The sequence below is a fragment of the Lepisma saccharinum genome, unplaced genomic scaffold (assembly GCF_977018435.1).
Source record: "Lepisma saccharinum unplaced genomic scaffold, izLepSacc3.1 HAP1_SCAFFOLD_208, whole genome shotgun sequence".
Lineage (NCBI taxonomy): Eukaryota > Metazoa > Arthropoda > Insecta > Zygentoma > Lepismatidae > Lepisma > Lepisma saccharinum.
The window spans coordinates 636,909-642,375 of record NW_028142993.1 but is presented as its reverse complement, the minus strand read 5'-3'; the positions used below and the strand labels follow the sequence as shown (position 1 = coordinate 642,375).

General features: G+C 32.8%; 1 pseudogene; it reads left to right on the top strand.

Annotated features, from left to right (window-relative positions):
* Positions 1-1,229: 1,229 nt before the first annotated feature.
* Positions 1,230-2,312, top strand: LOC145982511 (testis-specific serine/threonine-protein kinase 3 pseudogene; annotated as a pseudogene).
* The last annotated feature ends 3,155 nt before the right edge of the window (positions 2,313-5,467 follow it).

Genomic DNA, 5,467 nt, shown 5'->3' with positions numbered 1-5,467 from the left:
CTATAAGAAGAAATAAGATAGTGCATTCCGCATTAAACGAAGTAAAATATGCTGTTATCGAATCTTACAACACCTTCATAAATTCTGTGGTGTGTTAGTGCTGTGAAAACAGGATAATATAAAAAACAGAAATTATGAAAGGAATATTAACATGACCATGCGATTCTCGAAAGAGAGATAATGTGATAAACGTTTTGCCAACTCAAGTTAATAATGAAGATAGAAACACACAATTGAGCTCGAAAAATTACACGGACAGGGCATACAGAGAGTATAAGGATCATACTTACGTAGAACCAAAATTTAAATGGGAATACGATTTACTAAACAAATCGAACATTATATGTTGTGATCGCTCATCTAAAGCCAACACCCTAACCTGAAAAAATAATATATAGTAAGAAAAACAATCTTAAGACAATATGAACATTGTACGTACAATTTGAACGTTTAAAACAAAACTCCAATAAAGTTATTACTTTTATTGGAGTTTATTATTATTATTTACCTTTTGCAGTAATACTACACACATTTGTTGCTGTTTGTCATCAAGAAGTATCTGCATGTCTCGGGTTCGATACCCGGGGCAGGCACATTGCACAGTGGTTATAATCCTACTTTAAACTGTAGGTTCAATCCCAATTATCCTATTTGTGCATAAAGTGGACTTTAAACAAAAATTCAATTCAATTCTCTATCTGCAAATGATTGTGTAAATCTGTGTAAACTAATACTCCCATAAGATGGTTTCTGAGCCCGGAGGAGAAACGCAAGTTTCTTCTAATAATTATTACATTTTTCGTAATTTTATTCTTGAAATTATACAACGTAATTAAAAGTAAAGGAATAGTATCATTGGGCTCAAGGAGTCCCCTTCGGGAATTCTAGAGTTAATTTATTTGCCATGTATTAATGAAAGCGGAAAGTAGAAAGGGCAACGTGTGTTAGTTGTGTAATTCGTACAATGTAATTCCAATTTGACGCATCTGTGTGGAAATTTCCCTGCTTTAATTCGTCTTTTAAGGTTTCATCATCTTAAACTCGTGAGAAAATCTGCCCACTTTCGTTTAGGAGTTTCACCGAGTATTTACCCTATTTATTGTAATTGTATTTTTTCCAAACTGATCAAAATGATGGTAGAATAAATTGGACCTTTCATCGAGATTGTCGAGAAGCCACTTTACGTGTTGTATTATCTTTTCCAGGATTTGAACATCCAAACAATTAGTATGGCAGAGAAAGACGAGGACGTTACTTCAACACCTTGTGATCTTATAAAGGCAGGGTACTTCCTCGGTAAAGAAATTGGATCAGGGACGTATTCAACGGTTCGCTTGGCAGATTACTTGGATCCAGTCACTGGTAAGAAACATCCTCTTGCGTGCAAGATTGTGAACAGCGAACAATCAACTTTACGATTCCTAACGAAGTTCTTTCCCAGGGAATTGCAAATATTATCAAGCGTTGCCCACCCGAACATTGTGAGAGTTCATAGTGTAGTAGAACAAGACCCTTGCGTATTTATATTCATGCACTACGCGGAAAATGGGGATCTTTATAACTATATCGTAGACAATGGATTTATTGCTGAACCACAATGCAGAATCTGGTTTCGGCAAATGGTGGATGCTGTGCAGTATCTGCACAACAAAAATATAGCTCACCGAGATCTGAAGTGCGAGAACATTTTACTCGAAAGGAATTATAATGTGAAAATTGCAGATTTTGGTTTTGCTCGTTCTTGTGTGGACGATAGTGGCAGAAAAGTGTTCAGCAATACATACTGTGGAACCTCACTTTATAGTGCGCCAGAGATTTCTAGTAGGAAACCATACAAGCCGAAAAAGCTGGATATTTGGTCCTTGGGTATAATTCTTTTCATGATGCTAAACTCGCAGTTTCCTTTCGTCAATTCCAATCCTGCGAACATACTTAGGGAAAAGATGAATCGCAACTGGAACTTTTTCCCCGAAATCGAGGAAATCACTTCCACAGCAGTAAAATCTCTAATGGAGCAACTTCTTGAGCCGGATTTTCTAAAAAGACCTACAATAAACAAAGTGGCAAACCATGAGTGGGTGGAGCATGCTTATCAAAAATCTTCCACCGTTGCAACAAAGCAAGAATTGACCGGAAAGAAAGATGTCCATAAAGAATGTGATGATGAAGAATCAAGCAGTCACGTTCAGGTCCAGGACAACTCTCGTCCCAGTAGTCCACATTCACCATCGAAAGAAGAAGAATTAGCGCTTGCATCCAAAGACCAAAAGAGCCACAAAATACCAACGGGGATGGAAAGCCGCCTAATATGAATTTAGAAAGAAGACTTACTGTAGATATTAAAGTTATCTTTTATGTTATAGAGAATTGAAAAGTAAGAAAGCTGTGATACATAATGACATTTTCTTTGAATTGTTTATGTTTTTCTAATATATATTTTTTAATCATTTTCTTTGGTTGCAAACAAATAACTACTTTTGTTAATGGTAAAAATTTTAAATGAATAAACTTTTTGTACACGTTCACATAACCTGAATAATTTAAGTAACAAAATTGAAACCAAGTGTGTCAGGTTGCATTTCTACCTCATTGCTATGAATTGGGTAACAATTCAACCATCAACACGTATCTTTTCTTAAATATTTCGTGGATTGTATATTATTATTCTTAAAATAACATTTCTTATTTTTAGTTACCAGCTTTCTCAATTTTGAGATGTTTTGTGGAACAGTAAAAAGTTTGCGGGAACCTAGAATCTAAACATGAAAATTAAAATACAGTATTAATTGTGTACACACTCTCCCTGTATGGTCACGCCAGCCTCAGATTATTTTGATTTGTATAAACTTTTAAATAAAACTTGTGCATATATCCGAAGTAAAGCGGGATTTACGTTCAAGGAAATACTATCAAAATTTGTAGTTACTTCTTTTAAAATACGTGTGAAGATATTCTTAAAGTATGTCTAATATGTAGGTATCCGATGTCAAAACTCTATGTTTGTAATAAAGTACCCTAAAGATCCTAGTGCAAACTACAAAAGCTAGGAGAGAGTATATATTAGTAAATGAAAATACTAATAGGATTTTGTTACATTTCATCAAACATTTTTGTGCAGAGTAAACATTGAAACTTGGACAGAGAGTTCTTTGTGAGATTGTTGCTCTGTTTTATTAAGTTTAAAAAATTCCGCTTAATTTCACTTTTAATTTAACTCCCACTGGAAGGCAAGAGAAGTGAAGGAAAGAGACTAAGAAAAACAAGGTAACAAAAAATGTTGTACGAAAATAATTTATAGTGACATATTTATTGTCAAATGTTGTTCTATAACGGTTGTTTGAAATGTTATTTGTTACTAAAATATTTTTTGTAAAGTTCTGAAAATGTAGCAAGAACAGTGGAATTGTTTAATTACCCCGACTCTCCAGATACATTGTCTTGTTGGTAATGTATTATAGTGAATTTTTGAAGGTCATGATAGGAGGGAGCATGTGTTGTGGAATGGAAAATAAATTTACAAAGCGGAGAGTGAAATAATTAAGCGAAGGTGCTGAAAAAGTGGAGACTGAATTTAAACGAGAAAGTCAATCTTCAGAAGAGTACCACATTATCCTGCCTTCGATTTAGGAGAGTTTGAATTAATCACAGAGTTCTTACTTGCTTAATTGTTAGAGTAATTGGATCTGTTCGTCTGTTCTAAAGAGAAGATAATGTTTTGTCAACTTTCTTTTTTATATGTAAAAGAGAAGAGTCGAATTTTCAGAAGTGACTAAATTTACTTCAATAAGTGTAAGAAAGATTTCGTCCAAAAATTGTTTCAGTTTCAATTACAATTCCTAAAACAACAAAGGAACAAATTCTAGAAACTTTTTAGAAACTTCTGCAATTAGTACAGCCATTGTAATGAAACATGTGCCTAGTGACTGTAAGAATTATCAGTGCAACAAATTAATCCAATCTAAGTAACCAACATTGTGACATTAATGGTAACACTGTTAAGCCTCGTTTCCATATTAATAGAATATTAAAATGCTGACCAAGGCAAACTTTCATAGTATAACAAATATACATACACGTAATATTTCCACCCTCTAACAGGGTCTTCTTCAGACGAATATTCACAATATTTCGTCCAAAAATTGTTTTAGTTTCAATTCATCATTCACAATATTAGTTTGAAGAAGACACTGTTAGAGGGTGGAAACGTCACGTTTTTATGTATATTTTATACTATAAAAGTTTGCCTTGGTCAGCATTTTAATGTTTTAGGTGACATTAAGTTTAATGCACTCAAAATTAAAAATCCGTTATCAAGTACGTATTTAAAACTACGTATTTAAGGCTTACACTCACTTATTTGTACTCATTTTGCGTAAAATTGCCGCTGAGATATTTTATGATGAAGTGAAAGCATCACATGAAGAAGTAAAAGTACATGATAATTAATATTATACAAATTATGATAAATACATTATTTTCAAAACTCAATTAAAATAGCTGATAAATTACTCTCAGTATGACACACGTTCCTAGCTTGCCAACTATCTTCACTTAGTTGCTAATATTCGTAAAACAGTTACTTATAAAACTGAGTGAGATATAATTTATTTAAATATATCGAAGGCGTTTGACGGTGTTAATCACGAAACTTTAATATAATAACTGGCAAAATATGATATAATCCCTAAAATCTAAAACTTGTTCAAAAGTCATGAAGTTTATCAAAAGTCATCTTTGGGACCACTATTATTTACTCTCTTTATTAGCGATACAAGTTGTGTATTTAATCACGTAAAGTTCCAATGTTTGCTTGTGATGTAACAAATTTCATTGACCAAAAGCGAACCATCTATCACTGAAATCTTCAAAAAAAGATATTATCTTACATATACAATAAATAGCAAATACATGGTAAATGATTAATATCTACATGGGAATAAAATAACAGATGTTGAAAAATGCAATCATCTGAAAAAGCTTTCGACAGTTATACTGTTCAAAGGTCATACGTTTTTTTTCGTTCGAAAGTGAGGATGAGGCTTGTATGTATCATCAAAAGCTTACCAATAGAATCAAGGAAACTATCTTTCATATTAACAGTATTTACATTTATAGTCCGTGGTATTTTTAAGTATGCCTGTAAAGTCTGGGATACAAATTGATCTTGAACGAACGCATGTAAAAATGAATAGAAATCTGGATATGGTTATCAAACTTGTAAATACTGTTACTCGTACCAGGTATTCTGGAAAATGTAAATACGTAATACTAGATAGTAAAATAAACGTGTTTCTATTTCGTAAAGGATTCAAAAATGCTAAGCTGAGTGCTCCAGAGCTTCGTTATGTAATACATTCCATGTACTAAAAAAAATCCACATTTGTATGAAATTTATCCGAACTTATCAAAATAAAATTTGGGAAACTTCCGTATCAATGGGAACATAAACATCAGAATGTCTTCGATT